General features: G+C 43.3%; 1 protein-coding gene across 3 annotated transcripts in view; it reads right to left on the bottom strand.

Annotated features, from left to right (window-relative positions):
- PIWIL2 (piwi like RNA-mediated gene silencing 2) overlaps window positions 1–17,782 on the bottom strand; it is a 348,242-nt gene that overhangs the window by 83,120 nt on the left and 247,340 nt on the right. The gene's annotated exons all lie outside the window — the stretch shown is intronic.

Raw genomic sequence — 17,782 nt, 5'->3', positions numbered from 1 at the left:
AAGTAATACATTTATAATGGATATAATTTTTATTGGATAAAAGCTTTAGGTGCCGCTATGTAAAAATAATAATAAATGTATTATAAAAACAAAAAAACAACAACAATAAAATTGTACATATATTCTCACATATTACAATGTATGAAAAATGTATAACTTACAACACGGCTTTAGTGCTTATCTGCTTTCTATTATATAGATAAACTTTGAAATTCTTTGTTATCAGGGTCCTAACGTGATGCATGTGGCTTGGGATCCATAGGATGATGCTTTACCTACACTATGAGGCATATTCAATTAGACGCAAAAAGTCCCGTATTTTTTGCATGCCGGACTTTTCGCCGACATCGCTGGATTTCCATGCGAAAAAGTATCGCGCGCGTCCCCGCTTATCCCCGTATTCAATTACAAATCATCAAAAACGACACACGGCGAAACGCAAACAGGCAAAAAGTACTGTCAGATTTGGGGAAATCAGCCTGACACCCCCCAAAAGATGCACTAACATTGGGGTTCATGTCCCCGAATAGCCCTACTGAAGCTATTTGGGGTACTTAAATGCTCTCATTAGCTGGTAATTTGCGTCTTTGAACAAGTGGTGAAGAATAGCATTTAGCAGTTTTGTTTGGTGAAAATAACTAGACCCAGCAAATTTAGGGTACATGAAAATGGGTGCAAGCATGGTTAAAAATCGCAAAAGGTTTTAAAAAAAAACGTGAAAAACACACCTTCAGCAAGCAACTGCAATAAAAAAAAACCCTGCTCCATACTTGCAGACGCACCCCCAAAGTCTATTTTGCTAGTTTTTAGGTTTGTACCCCAACTTTGTACTTTTTAGCCCCCTTTTTCAAAGTCATTTTTTGGGGTGTTCTTTTAATTTTGTAGGATTTTTTGATACAGTTTACATTTGGGGACCTGTCCTAAAGATACAGGGTGGTTTCCCCACCTTTGCACCCCAAAACCGCAATTCTGCACTTTTTTTCGACTGCTATTCATAGGCGAAACTTTGCAGCCGGTTACCATTGCGTTTCTGCACCGGCGAATAAAGTCACCACAATTGAATATGGGGATAAGTTTCTGCTGGCGAAATGACGTCACCGGCAAAACTTTTTTGCCGAAAACGGCTTTTCGCCGCCAATTAAATATGGCCCTATGTCTCACCTGGATGACGTGCCCTGCCAGTGAATTTTTTCAAGTACCCCTAAATGTCACAGCGAGTACTAGCAACTCAGGCTGAAAACAACTTGTCTACAGGTTTTTGAGTAATACGACTAAAAGGGGAGTATGAGGGAAAGAGTGGGGTAAAGGTAGCCTTTAGCAATTGGGTACCTTCCTCTGTATAGCCTCCTGTGGCCAGTGATGGAGAAAGGAAAGGTATGTTGGCATCTGCCAATAAATGTGTGAATTTGCTACAATCAATCTACTAGTTGGAGACGGCTGCACTATAGTTCTGCTCCCTGTGCCATATTGTCCACATAATCACTTTCTTAATATATATAAAATGGTTAAAATTTGTTGCTGTAGTGGGAGATTACAGTGTGGTGCCGAGGTGTCATCACACCAAGGATGAGGTTGTTTTACCACTGAAATACCATCTGCCTAAAGCTGCTGGCCTCAGGGAATATAAGTCATTATTCTTGACATATCAGTTCCTCCTTTGGTGATCTTTGTGGCCTCTTTAATGTACCAGTTACCTCCTCAACCTCTGCAAAAATGGGGTACAAGAGTCCTGGCACTGTGCCCTGCAACTAGCAAGATGCTAAAGAAAGACCTACTCTGAGCTGGCAAATAACCACAAGAGTGCCCATGCAGCACAAATGCAAATGCAGATCCAGGGGGAATGGGTATCAGTTAAGATAAATGGTGAAGGATAGTCATGGCTGCCAGCAACTCAATGTCTGCAGATTTGTGCAACAACCATGTCTCTCCTCATTCACGGTGACCATAAATAACTGTACTCATTGCCAATTACTGCATTAGTATTGCTGGCTGAAAATGCTTAGGCGTAAAAAGTAATTGCACACTTATCCCATTACCAGCTTATGCCATACAGTAGGTCTCACACACTTTCCTAACACCAGCGCATGCCTTACAGTAGTCACTGTTTCCCCACCATCAGTGTATGCCTTACAGTACAGTCAGGTGCATAAATATTGGGAAATTGACAGAATTTTCATATTTTGGCCTCTATTCACCACCACAATGGCTTTGAAATGAAACAAACAAGATGTGCTTTCACTGCAGACTTTCAGATTTAATTTGAGGGTAATTACATCCAAATCAGGTGAACGGTGTAGGAATTACAACGGTTTCTATATGTGCCTCCCACTTTTTAAGGGGCCAAAAGTAATGGGACTATCAACTCAAAAGCTATTTCATGGACAGGTGTGGGCTATTCCATTGTTATTTCATTATCAATTAAGCAGGTAAAAGGTCTTGGTCTTACAGTAGTCACACACTTTCCCCACCACCAGTGTATGCCTTACAGTAGTCACACTTTCCCCACCACCAGTGTATGCCTTACAGTAGTCACACACTTTCCCTACCACCAGTGTATGCCTTACAGTAGTCACACTTTCCCCACCACCAGGGTATGCCATACAGTAGTCACAGTTTCCCTACCACCAGTGTATGCCTTACAGTAGCCACACACTTTCCCTACCACCAGTGTATGCCTTACAGTAGTCACACACTTTCCCCACCACCAGTGTATGCCATACAGTAGCTCACACAGTTTCCCCACCACCAGTGTATGCCTTACAGTAGTCACACACTTTCCTCACCACCAGTGTATGCCATACAGTAGTCAGTTTCCCAACCACCAGTGTATGCCTTACAGTAGCTCACAGTTTCCCCACCACCATTGTATGCCTTACAGTAGGTCTCACAGTTTCCCCACCACTAGCATATGCTATTCAGTAGTCACATACATTTCCCACCAGCGTATGCCTTACAGTAGATCTCAGTTTCCCCACCACATGCGTATGCCTTACAATAGGTCTCTCAGTCTCAGGAGCAGAGTGCGACGCAGCGGAAGCCCGACAGCGCTGGAAATCCCGATCGTGGATAGGTAAGTATCCACTAACCTAACCCCCCTAACCCTACTTAGGGGTGCCTAACAATAACTTCCCCCCCAAATGCCTAACCCTAATCCCCCCTCTAAGTGCCTAACCCTAACCACCCCCTTCCCCGCTGCCTAAACCTAAGTGCCCCGGGGGGGTGCCTAACCCAAAGTGAAACAACACATTTTGGTAAATGTAAAGACAACGCCTTTTGTTTTCTTATTAGCAATTGGCGGGCTTACATCTGCCTAGTCTTCGGCGTAATATGTCCATGAGCCAAACATTCAAAGGGAACCACAGTATACATCTGTGGTCTAGCAACCACCTAAGTATAGTGCAATGACTTCTGCTTTCCACAGGCCGCAGCATCACACTAACTCACTCCTAGGTCTCCAAAGAATGATTAAGCCTCTCATTATGTTTGGTTAGCAGTGTCTTTGGTACAAGACTTAGAACACCACTTGTATTTGATGTCATTGTCTAGCAGGCGATCAGATTTGCATAAGTAGACATCAAGTCCTGATAGGTTTGCACAGCTTTCACTGAAGGAGATAGTGGGAACGCTCAAGGCCCCCATTATCCCTTTTTTAGCGGCCTAGTAATGCATTCAGAGAAGCATGTCTATAGCTGCACTGGAGTCAGATACATAAAGGAAGTTTAATTAGCAGAGCTTGAGCTGTTTAAGATTTTAGTAACCTGAAAATTTGCAAAAATATCTGAAAATTCGGAAAGTGAATTGGCTATAGGGATGCTTCCATCAGACCAAATTAATGGAGGCAGTGTTTACCCGCGATATGTCGGTGAACGATGGACAGATATGTCTGCAGACTGCCCGTACACACACAGCGGCAGCAGCGAGGAGGGGGGCGGGACACGACCCCCACACACCCACCGACCACCGGGTCTCGCCCCTCGGCCGCTGGGACCCGAGGGCACAACAGATGATGGCCGTTCAGTGTGTATGAACGACCATCATCTGCAAATAAATCTGTCAAGTGTGTACCCACCTATAGGTTCTAAGGGGTCTATGTACTAAGCCTTGGAGAGAGATGAAGTGGATGGAGATAAAGTACCAATCAATTAGCTCCTGTCATCTTTCAAACACAGTGCCTGATTCAGACCCGCTCGCGAGCGCATAGCGCTCGCGAGCGGGTAGATGGTGGCCCAGTGTGCATGAGCCCCGGAGCGAGTGAGACCTTCACTCGCTCCGGGGCTCACAGCAAAATGGGGCAACTGTCAATGTTGATCGACAGCTCGCCCCGTTTTGTAGGCGGGTGGGGGGGGGGTTGTGGCTGAAAAAACGGAGGTGTTCTCGAAGGAACGCCTTCCGTTTGTGGGTATATTAGAGCTGGAAGTCCACTTGGCATTGCGAGTGCTGAGACCCTACCACACAAGGGTCTCCTTGCAATGGTCACCCACAGCTGTACGAGCGGCCTGGAGGCCGGAATTAAAAAAAAAATAGGGGCGCCATGATTCAGAGTGAGCACACGCAAATAGCGTGCGCCTCTGAATCAGGCAAAAAGTCTGTAAAGTTATGAACTAGCCTTTCCACACTGTTTTACATAGGTGATAATTTTGTAGACTGTTTTCATTGTGATCCGCCACATTTAAATAGGACCTAGTTAACAATAGAGGCTTCCTAGTTTACTGGGACTTATATTTACTGCTACATTATAGCTATCATTTCATACTAAAAAAGCAGATTGTTAATCTGTTACATTGTATACTGTGATTGATATGATTGATATTATATTCTGTGGCTTCTGAATTGTGAATTTGTTTATTTAATTTTTGAGCTTTAACCAGCTTGTATACAGTGATATAAGCTTTTTATATGTGTAATAAATTTAATATATACCCAAGTTGGTAATTTACTATTTTTATGTTATTATTGGTACGTGAGTATTGCACTGCTTTTTTTCCTCGTGTACTAGCTTTACTTGTAGGGTTACAATCCCTTTAGCAGCTGCATCTCAAGTATTGTATGTTTTGCGTCTGGCATATTTTTCTGTAAAGTGACAGGAGTTGTTTGGTTGGTACTTTATTCTACATCCATTTAACTCTCTCCAAGGATTAGTACATAGACCTGTAAGTAACCAGAGCTATGGATTAATGCATTTGCGGCACCCCGGACAAAGGTGGGGAACAGAGGCAGTGAACTGAAATCTGCGTTAAGTGCAGTCTTATCAAGGACTGCAACTGAATAGCTCCGGCTGACCAATAAGCCTGCGCTAAATTACCGAGGTTAACTGAATTCGGCCCCTAATATGTATTGGTAAGGATGGGGTGTGCAGTAAGGCAACTCTATCATTAAAGGTGGGTACACACTGCACAGACATATCTGAAGATCTTGGTTGGCCATACACACTGAACAACCATCATTTGCTTCTGGCTACGGGTCCTGCTGGCCAGGACGAATCCTGCCCCTCTCCCTGCTGCCTCTGCTGCATGTGTATGGGCAGACGGCAGACCGCCCGTACACACTGGCCCATCGGCTGTGCAACATAGCCGACACGATATGTCTGTGAACGTCGTTCACAGACATATCGATGGTACACACTGGCCGACGGGCACCAGATATATTGGCTGATCAATTGAGCGGCCAATATATCTGTCAGTGTGTACCCAGCTTAAGTCCTCAGAGATCAGTTATGATTTATAGTGTTATTAAAACCTAATCTTCATTACTTACAAATTCTTTAGTGACAACAGCTTCATGAACATTTTCTGCAGACAAATTGTAAATGTCACAAACATGTTTATCAGCCAGAAAGGAAAAACAACTTCCTCAGGTTGTTCGGTGTGACAGAGGATCAAAGGTAGCTTGGCACACGCTGCATGAACAGTTTGTGCAAAGTAATGTTAGGTGCGCTGGGCAATAGGTTTAAATGACACGAATATAAACTCCGCAAATGTTTTCAGATGACTGATTAAACTAAAAAGCTTTAAATAGAACATTTCTAATTAGTAACTTGTTCTATCTGTCTGAAAGTAATCACATTTTCCATAGACCTCATCTTATCTAATGTAAATTGAACAAAACAGTTTGAACTTAGTAGGAGCAAGTGTCAGCATAACATTCTATGCCTAAAATGTTATTCTAATAAAATCAATCCATAGCTTGTAAGGATGTGGGATTCATAAGGCTTTCATTTCTATAGCATTGCCTACATCATTACCAGTTTATAGGACTTATTATTTCTCAACTATCTGTACTACAGACATAATATAACCGAGAGACAACCCCAAACACATACACACGAATGCTGGGTACACACTGACAGATACATTGGCCGATCAATTGATCGGCCAATATATCTGCCGCACGTCGGCCAGTGTGTACCCGCGACATGTAGGTGAACGCCGTCTTTCACCGACATATCGCATTGGCTGTGCTGCACAGTCGATGGACAGATATATCTGTCCATCGGCAACCGCCCGTACACACACAGCGGCAGCCGCGAGGGGGGCGGGAGACTCACCAGACCCGCCCACCAGGTCCCGTGGGTACAAGCAGATGATGGCCGCTCAGTGTGTATGAACGACCATCATCTGCAGATATATCTGTCAGGTGTGTACCCACCTGAAGCCCACTCAAGTGATCAGTATCTCTGCTTCACATATGAATATGAAGTATCGTAACCACATTTACAATTAAATTCAGTCATTTCTTTCAAAATCACTAACAATGAGAAATCCATAACTTATTTGCACTACTTTTATTCATATTATGCATAAAGATCTCACCTGGTACCTCACTCATTAATGTATCCTAAGACTTGTGTACTTGGGGAACTAAAGGGAATTGTGGTGTAGACAGTGTGAGAGATCTGAGCAAAGACTGGGAGCAGGGTAGCTAATAAAAGTCTCTTTTAGACATGTTGAGCTTTAGGTAGCATTGGAATATTAATGACACATATGGTTACACAAGGTCGTACACAAGGGGTGAGGGGAGAAGAGAGTCCAAATTAGAAAATGAGTTTACCAAAAGAAGAGGTTCACAGTAAGGCCCAAGAAGATTCTACGTGCGAATCCAGCAAATAGTGAGAGTGGAGGTAGAGACTCTGAAGAAGACAGAAAGTTTAGTGAACCAGAAAAGAACTGTGTCATTAAGGCCATTGGAATGAAGGGTCTGCAGGAGAAGTGGACGATCAACAGTGCTGATAGCTGTAGAGAGGTCAAGGAGAATAAGTATGGAGTCTTTGCTGTGAGGACTCCTTTGTGTGGTCAGTTTCAGTGGAATGCTACAGCAGGGCCCTCCCCAAGATCAGATTCACAGTGGCTCCATCTGGCTTTTTTATGCCATCCGGTACTATCGTGCTCCAGGGGTCTGACAGCCAAATTCAGAGTTGCGTTGCACTTACGTTAATGTGACAGGCACAGTAAAAAGGTCCCTCCCCTGTCTAACAGGTAGGGGGCCAGATGTATTAATCACCGAAGCGGCATCCGCTTCTCTTCCATGTATGATTAGGGGGCTGGGTGGTAAATGACAGGGGCGCTATGCACGCCTGTCATTATTGGCACTGCTATCTACAAGATAGCAGCGCCGATAGCCTGGGCAATGTATTCGCCTGACTGTTCCGCCAGCTGCAGCTGTTGATATCGATAGCTGGCGATGCCCTATCCTCACAGCAGGGTTAGCGCTGTCCCTGCTGCAGGGACTGCACGTGGGATCTCGCGATGCTTGCGAGATCCCGCACATGCTCAGTGGAGCCAGCTGGGAGTGAGACACAGTGAGCTCTAGCAGGGATCGCTGGAGGGGGGAGTTTTCACTCCCCCGCTCATCATTAGTGCTTCCTTCTTCACCTTGGTAAAGAGGTATCGCAGGAAGCGTTATAGGGGCATGATAAGTGCTGCTATAATACATCTCCCCCCAGGGTGTGGTATGGGCGTCAGGAACATTGCATAGAGGATAGATGGAGATGGTGTCTCAGCGTGCATTGCTACGCACAATTATATCTGTTCCCAGCCAGCAAGTGAGCAAGAGTCTTTAAAAATTCTATCTGGGTCCAGTCGATTACACTGCCCTCACCTGGCTGGCAAAATATTCTGGGGACAACACGGGGGAAGAAGGGAGTGAGAGTAGAGAAAGTTAGGGGGTTCATCTGTAAAATAGGTATTTAATCTGCATAGGGTGCCATGTGAATTGGGAAATAGACTGCAAACTTTGCTAAGTATTCTGATCTACAGAAAGGTTCAGAGCAACTGATGTTCACCTTAAAGTTAGAGAGGGAGCCAAAACGCTGAAAAAGGTTGGGGACAGAGACAAATGGGTTAGCTGAGCAACCATTGCTCAGGGAAACACGTTGAGATCTACTGGGATGCATTTGAGATCACATTCTCTTCCGGACTCCAATGACACTTTGGATATTGGACTTTTTCATCTCTCAATCTTGGAACTTATGCAGCTTTGGAGGATACCCTTCACCATTGTGCTTCAACACCATCTTTGATGGGCTGGATGCTAGAGGATTTCCCAAGGAACTACACATCCATTATTGGTAAAGTTCTGCTGCCAAACTAACAACAGAAACAGTAGTGATCTTAATTGGAATTTTGGAAATTGCCTAGCATGAGTGTAGGTAGATCAAAGGGTAGGAAATAAGTGGCAACAAATTTGTCACATAAATGGGAAACTGGACCTGGGAGTGGAGAAAAATTACATCAATGTACTGATAGAGTGGATAGAAAAAAAGGACTGGGTGCACCTAAAAGGAAGAAAAGGAGAGGGAGGTTTCCATGGGTATGACTGGGAAAGTGCAGGATGAAGAAACTAGGAACCTTCCCTACCAACCTGTATCTGGGGGTGTGGCTTAAGAGACTCTTCCATAGGATGCAGCTGCAGGAGATGTAGGCATACTTACCTACTTTTCCTTTCTTCTCTCTGGGAAAGCCAGGAGAAGAGATGCAGCCGACAGCTCTGGGGACGGGCACTCATGTCATTAGGTCATGCCCCTGTTGCAGCAAAATGAAGCAGATCACAGGTCAAAGGGAAGGCGGCGGGGCTAAAATAAAACGTCTCATGTCATGTTAGCACCATCCTTGGCTACTGTGCCGTGATTCCCAGTATTCTCTCCCCATTTCACTAGGAAATGGGCAGGATGCAGGAGATCCATCCACTTTTCCGGGGGTGTGGGGGACTACCTGAAAAATATGAGTCTTCGCACCTTACAAGAGAGTAGACAAGTGTAGGTCATCAGTTATGTTTCTATATCAGCAAGGTCCCTCATTGGATGAAAGAGAAAACAAGATTGTGAAATTAATAAATCACAGATGTGTGCTTGCCACAAACAGATCTCATATTGCAGAGTGCCACAGATAGCGGGAGTGAAGTCAGTGTAAAGAGACGGATAATGTTGAAGGAATTGGAAGTATAAGGTGGAAGAAAGGTTCTTGTCCTAAACAAAAGGTGTAAACAAATAGATTTTGGTGAGATGTAACCAACAGCCAAGAAAGTGGACATGTGAGGATGGTTGGTGGGTGTGAAGTTGGTATCTGCTTGTTAGGATGATAAGCGTCACGAAAACAGGCAGGTGTTCAACAAATGACGCCATGTAGGAAGAGCTTAGGAGATAAGGCAAACAGAGGAACCACCAGTGAACGGAGCAGACATTCTGACAGTGAGTGAGGTGGGAACAGTTCAATGGTACAGACCAGCATGGAGGGAAGCAGTGAAGGAAAAATAATTGTAAGGGAGAGAAATAGGATGTTGGAGAGAAAACTACAGTTTGGAGAAAAGTTGGGTGAAAGAGAGTAAAGAAAAAAGAAGTCAGAAGGTGCGTGATGAAGTAAGAAATGTGGATGAATGTAGATAGGCCGTGGCAGGTATTAACAGATATGAGAGGTTTTTCATTTTTTATTCTTCTTCAACTCTTGGAACAACCCGGGAGAATAATTTGCTAAAATCGATTTTGGATTCTGTTTCGATTTGCCATTCGATTTTGGTTCGATTTCCATTCGATTTTGATATTGGAAATTTACTAAAGCCAAAGTCGAATATATGCTAAACATCAATGTTTTCCCATAGTCAAATATAGGATCCATTAATTTACTAACATTCGATTTGGAAATCGAACTCAAAATCGAACTTCAAATCCTCAAATGAATAGAATAATGAGACAGTTGATTTAAGCTTCTAAACACCATTCTTTTAGCTAGAAATTGATTGTGATGCCTTTAAAAGTTCCCCAAACCATGTGGGGCAGCCTGGCTGTAGGAATAATATCTGCTCAAGGCTATGATACTTTGAGGAATAATTGTCCCTGACAAGAGGGTGAATCTCTGGCAGTGAGTTGACAAGCATTAAATACAGATGACAGAAGTCAGCACTGTATTACTAACACTATGACATATTGGATTACCGCTGTGAATATAATAAAAGAGACTAAACACTTTGGTAGCCCAAAGACAAGCCAATTCTTAACTCTCTGGTGGTACTATTATCTTCCATTTACTGCCACTGATAACTAGGGTGCATTTGTAGCTGCTTTCTCAATCTAGATCCTTTTCACTTAACACGTTCCTGGCTGAACAAACAGGATGGAACTCTGATGATAATCACGTGTAAAACTACTTATTCTATATTTTATCTTGCCCAACTTCACTCTGGAAAAGTTTGAGAAGTGGAGGCTTTGAACTTGCCATGGAAAAAAGTTAAAGCCTGGACTTTACCCAATATGTCTTGTCTAGTTACACCTCTTCCACTATATTATAAGCACGGAGTCACTATAACGCACTCACACACTCTTGACACGGACGATACCCATGATTTTCTGATTCTCTGGAGGTAACAAATTCTCATGCTGATTACTGGAGTGCAAAATGTGTGTTTTTTTTCCAGCAGCTGGTCTGTATATTTGAACAAGGCAGGAGATAGGTTCATTGTATTGTGAAATGCTGTATGTTTGCTTTGCACCTACCTGCGGCATCAGGGGCATAACTAGCTCTTTGGGGGCCCCATGGAAAAGGTGCACACAGCCCCCTCCCCCATGGTGGGGTTCAGCTGACATATCCAGGCAAAAAATAAGAAAATGTTTAAAAAAAAATTATATGTATACACACATGTATACAGTATAAATATATATATATATATATATATATATATATATACACACACACACATACATACACAGTATATATATATATATGTGTATGTACACACATACTACCGTTCAATAGTTTGGGGTCACCCAGACAATTTTCGTGTTTTACATGAAAACTGACTTTTATTTATCAAATGAGTTGCAAAATGAATAAAACATATAGTCAAAACATTGGCAAGGTTAGAAATATTTGAAATAATAATTTTGTCCTTCAAACTTTGCTTTCGTCAAAGAATGCTCCTTTTGCAGCATTAACAGCATTGCAGACCTTTGGCATTCTAGCTGTTAATTTGTTGAGGTAATCTGAAGAAAATCCATCCCACACTTCCTGAAGCACCTCCCACAAGTTGGATTGGCTTGATGGGCACTTCTTGCTTACCATACGGTCAAGCTGCTCCTGCAACAGCTCAGTGGGGTTGAGATCTGACGACTATATCTGGCCACTTCATTACAGACAGAATACCAGCTGCCTGCTTCTTCCCTAAATAGTTATTGCATAATTTGGAGGTGTGCTTTGGGTCATTGTCCTGTTGGAGGAGGAAATTGGCTCCAATCAAGCGCTGTCCACAGGGTATGGCATGGCGTTGCAAAAATGGAGCGATAGCCTTCCTTATACAAAATCCTTTTTACCTTGTACAAATTTCCCACTTTACCAGCAACAAAGCAGCCCCAGACCATCACTTTACCTCCACCATGCTTGACAGATGGCATCAGGCACTCTTCTAGCGTCTTTTCACTTGTTCTGCGTCTCACAATTGTTCTTCTGTGTGATCCAAACACCTCAAACTTCGATTCGTCTGTCCATAACACTTTTTTCCAATCTTCCTCTCTCCAAAGTCTGTGTTCTTTTGCCCATATTAATTTTTTCCTTTTATTGGCCAGTCTCAGATATGGCTTTTTCTTTGCCACTCTGCCTAGAAGGCCAGCATCCCGGAGTCGCCTCTACACTGTAGACATTGACACTGGCATTTTGTTGGTACCATTTAATGAAGCTGCCAGTTGAGGACTTGCGAGGCGTCTATTTCTCAAACTAGAGACTCTAATGTACTTGTCTTCTTGCACAGTTGTGCGCCGGAGCCTCCCACTTCTCTTTCTACCCTGGTAAGAGCCTGTTTGTGCTGTTCTCTGAAGGGAGTAGTACACGCCGTTGTAGGAAATGTTCAGTTTCTTGTCAATTTCTCACATGGAATAGCCTTCATTTCTAAGAACAAGAACATACTGTCTAGTTTCACATGAAAGTTCTCTTTTTCTGGCTATTTGGAGAGTATACTCGAACCCACAAATGTGATGCTCCAAATACTCAACTAGCTCAAAGGAAGGCCAGTTTTATAGCTTCTCTAACCAGCAAACCCGTTTTCAGCAGTGCTAACATAATTGCACAAGGGTTTTCTTATCATCCATTAGTCTTCTAACGCGCTTAGCAAACACAATGTACCATTAGAACACTGGAGTGGTGGTTGCTGGAAATGGGCCTCTATACACCTATGTAGATATTCCTTTAAAAACCAGACGTTTGCAGCTAGTATAGTCACTTACGACATTAACAATGTATAGAGTGTAATTCTGATTAATTGAATGTTACCTTCATTGAAAAAAAACAGTGCTTTTCTTTCAAAAATAAGGAAATTTCTAAGTGACCCCAAATTTTTCAAAGGTAGTGTATACATATGTAAGATGAGCATATTATATTTATGAAGAAATTATAAATCACTTTCAGTTTTCTAGAGTGTGCACAAGTGTTTCCAATTATTTTCCTGTTGATTAGTGTGCATGTGATACATTTGGCCCAGTAGGCAGAAATGAGGAAGTTGAGATCGATTTTTCATTCTATTTTGAATTCGATTTAAATGGGGATTTGAAGTTCGATTTTGGAAGGGATTTCATAAACTGAACACAAAATCACTTCTTAAAATCGACCAAAATTGAATAATCGAATTCGATCTAAAAATCGAATTCAAAATTGAACATTAGTAAATGAGGGATTCGTTAAGGGATTTTGCAGTTCAATTTAAATTAGATTTCAGACGATTTTATAGATTCATAAAATTGAATACCAAATCGAACTTCAGTAAATTTTCCCCCAGGTGACTTACTAGTGACCTGCATAAAAAGACAACTCATCCACAAGAGTACTATAGTCAAAAAGATGCAGTTCAACTCTAAGTCATGAAGGTACAAAATATTGCAATGGGGGGCGTGGCCTAACTGGCAGAGTGGACAGACGTGGCTTTATACAGCTCCTGCCTTACCTGTCCTTTATAGAGAAGAGCCTGCGTCTTACCCACTTGACACATCGCTGCTCAGACACCTGTGGGAGCCCACACCACCCTGGCTCCATAGCCCGGACTATTGGAGCGATTTGAGCCCCCTGCTCGATTGAGGCCTACTTCTCCCCCTGAAGCCGCGGCCTCGAGTTTGGAGCCTCCGTGGTCCGCGGGTTGTACCTCCGCTAACGTTGCCGCTCCTGACCCCAGCTATCTTCCGGGGTGTGCCGCTACCTTCCTCCGTGGGGATCCTCCGGTGAGTGCCTCTCCCACTCCGTCTTATAAGCCCCCTGGACACCGCTTTAAGGAGCGCTGTTTTAATCGCGGCTGCCGCCGCCGCTGGCTCCTGCTGGGCCCCGTGAGGTGATACATCAGCCCACAGCTCTTTCCCCTTTGAAGAGGCTTTAACACTGGGCTCTGCCCCACCGCCCTCCTTGGTGACCATTTAAGGGGGTCTTGCAAAGCCCTGCAGGCCGCACGGATGTGTCCCCCTGGCTACATGTACACAGCCTCCAGCCCCAACTGAAACCTATAACACCCCTCCCAGTCCATACTCACTATAAGTGTGGGTTGTTGTCTCCAGGGAGTCGTCTGCCTTAAGGAACATTCTGAAGAGATGACTGGGCCTTCTTTCTCTGTATAACCCTCTGTGGTGTCCGTTATCCTGTTTAACTTGTGCTGGACTCAGTAATTATTCTCCATTACAGTGTTCTCTGATCCAGTGATACTGGTGCTCCCCCCGGTGGTCATAGCTTTTATTGCATGCCATAACAGCACTTGGCAGTAGATTTATATTTTTCACCTTTGTCGACAACACTTTTGAGCGATATTTATGTAAAAAAGGCTCTTAACCACAATGACTGTCTCTAACATACTACCATGAAACAAGGCGTTATACATCCATAATGGCTATATAATAATCCCCTGGCCTCTGGGGGTTGGTGATCGACTGCCTCAACTTTTCATATGACATCGTAACATTTAAACGAACGTTTACTGCCTATCATTAACCTACATTTTCAGCTACCTATATGCCATGGGCAAAACCGGGAAATCTGCTCACAAGAAAGAGACTCCTCATCCTAGAACAGAACCATCTCAATCTGACCTACGTCCATTTCTCTTGCCAACTCCTGCTAAACAAGACTCTATCTCTGACTCAATAGCATCTTCACCAGATCCATCAAATCCTCCTAGCCCTATGTCAATGGAGACCCCAGCAATGCAATCCTCTGCGAAGTCCAACAATGACATACAAGAACTTCTGACATACGTCAAGACATTACCGACAAAGTCAGACATCCAAAATACTCTTCGTCAGGAATTGGCGTCTGTTAAGCAAGATCTTTCTTTACTGTCGGACCGCCTTACGTCCCTAGAAGATAGTCAAGAACACACAGATTCCTCTTTGTCTAAGTTGACAACAATAGTTGCCCAACAATCAAGGGAACTACTCTCGCTTAAAACCAGAATGGAAGACTTGGACAATCGTGGCCGAAGAAACAACATACGCGTCAGGGGCTTGCCTGAGGATGTCCTCCCCTCAAACTTAATCGATGCTTTAACAAAGATTTTCAATGAAATTCTCGGCAATAACCCAAACGACAAGCTACAATTTGACCGAGTACATCGAGCTTTGCGGCCGCGTGGCTCCTCATCCGACCGCCCGAGAGATGTAATCTGCCGATTACACTACTTTGCCCAAAAAGAGGAAATAATGCGGAAAGTCAGGCAACTAGATGGTGTGGATTTTAATGGCGATGTTATTCACATCTTTCAGGACTTATCGTGGCACACTCTGCAACAGCGCCGAGCTCTACGCCCACTGACTGATGAGTTGCGCAAACGCCAATTAAAGTACAGATGGGGATTCCCCTTCCACCTGCAGGTGACTCTCTCGGGCAAATCGCACACTCTCTATAACCCCTCTGACCTATTATCCTTTTGTTCTGCTCTGGGCCTTCCGAAAATTGAAACTCCTGATTGGAAAGAACCATTAGCTCAATGGGACTTGCCCTCAACTGAATCACGGCCTTCCTCTTGGCAGACGGTCAGGAATCCTCAACGTCGAAACAGGTTTTCCCCAGATCATTCCGCAGCAGAAGTTACCTGATTGTGTATTTCCATTTCCCTTTTCTAGGATAGTGTTCACTATAGAGAGCTAATTTATATTTAATATTGACAGTGTTATATTTTCCCATAATGTAATGTTCACTAAACTTTAATATGTCTTGATGTTTATATCTAGAGTTTTATACCTTGCTAACCTTTTGAGGTTGAAGTTGACACCAATCCCCTGTGCCCCCTCACCCGCTTAATGTATATTACTACTGAGACTTCGGACCATAATTGTTGTTCCGTGGTTTCAGTCGCGGGTTTTTCAGTATTGTTTATCTTGCATATCTTGTTAATGTCTGTTTTTCAATGTTGTTTTCTTTTTTTTTTCTTTATTTGTTTTTTCTTTTTTTTCCCTTGGGTCTTTGAATGCCATTATTTTTTTGCCATCCATAATGTCCCTGCCTACTAAAATTTTAATCTCCTCCGTCAATGCCCGAGGATTAAATTCTCCAGAAAAGCGTTCTCAAATGTTACGCGCTCTATGGGCAAATAGAGTTGATGTAGCACTGGTTCAGGAAACACATTTTAAAATTGCAGCGCGCCCTCAGTCTTTGTGTGATAGACATTATTCTGCTGCCTATTATAATAATAACCCAGAGGGGAAGTCGAAAGGCGTCGCAATTATTTTCTCACGCAAACTCCCCATTTCTGATGTAAACATACATAGATTGATTCCGGGTAGACTCCTCTTACTTACATGCCACATATATAATCAGGTCTTCACTTTCATCAATATTTATGCCCCCAACAAGGGCCAATATGATTTTCTCCGGTCTGCAATGGATATGGTTGACCCCCTACTTCAGGGTATTGTTCTTTTGGGAGGAGATCTTAACTGGTCCTTAGACCCCTCACTAGATATATCTAAGGATGCGCCTAGGTATCCCCTTGCTAAGTACAAAAAAGTCAAGACTTTGTTTCATAATTACCAACTGGCAGACTCCTGGAGGACATTATATCCCACGGGCCGTAACTACTCCTTTTATTCCCATCCTCACAACACATACTCTCGCCTGGACTATCTATTCCTCAGCCATAGACACCTCCACATGCTCGCTGAAGCTGACATTGGGCCAATAACATGGTCAGATCACGCTCCGGTCTCATTGACGTTGATCCTTCCACATTTTTCCTCTAAACAATGGACGTGGCGATTAAATGAATCCCTCTTACAGGACACATACTGTAAAGCCGAAATCGATACTGCGCTATCTGACTATATTACCCACAACGACTTACCAGAAACTTCCCCAATCTCAATATGGGAAGCGCACAAGTGCGTTATCCGTGGTAAGCTTATACAATTGGGCTCCTATATTAAAAAACAAAAATCCGCACAGATTTCGACCCTTTTACAACAAATTAAATTACTAGAGGCGTCGCATAAACAAACCATGTCTAAAGAGGACTATCATAAGCTTATGGAATCTCGTAATATTCTTAGCAAATTACTTTCGAACAACATACAGTTGTCCGTTAAAAAGTGTAGAAGTCGCTTTTATCACTGGGGTAATAAGCCGGGACGTCTTTTGGCTAGAGCGCTGAGAGCCCAGCGAGCATGTGGATTCATACACACACTTAAGGATAGTGGGGGAAGGCCTCAAGTTGAAACCTCTAAACTTGCAGAATGCTTCCAACAATATTATTCTTCTCTTTATAACCTACCTAATACTAATCCTGTATCCTCTAATCCTCTTACTTCACAAAACGTTCTTGATTATTTGGCTTCCATTTCCTTTCCTACTATCTCACCTCTAGATAAGCTGGCGTTGGAGGTACCATTCTCTGTGCGTGAGCTAGAGTTAGCATTAGCCTCTTCACCTACGGGAAAGTGCCCTGGCCCTGACGGCTTAACCATAGGTTATTACAAGAGTTTCCAGAATAAACTAATCCCTATGATGTTGAAGGCTTTCAACCATATCTCAGTGGAATCGCAATTTTCTAAACAATTCCTAGAGGCACACATCTCAGTCATCCCCAAAGCTGGTAAGGACCCCTCCCTGTGTTCGAGCTACAGACCCATTTCATTATTAAATATGGACCTTAAATTATATGCCAAGCTAATAGCTAATAGGCTAAACCCCCTCATTCCTCAGCTGATACATACTGACCAAGTCGGATTTGTTAAGGGACGGGAGGCACGTGATAATACCACAAAAGTCCTCAATTTGGTACACTTTGCTACTACTCAATCAAAGATCCCTATTATCCTACTCTCCACCGACGCTGAAAAAGC

Source organism: Taudactylus pleione, unplaced genomic scaffold (genome assembly GCF_031769625.1).
Source record: "Taudactylus pleione unplaced genomic scaffold, aTauple2 ptg000329l, whole genome shotgun sequence".
NCBI lineage: Eukaryota > Metazoa > Chordata > Amphibia > Anura > Myobatrachidae > Taudactylus > Taudactylus pleione.
This window is presented reverse-complemented; position numbering and strand designations above follow the sequence as displayed.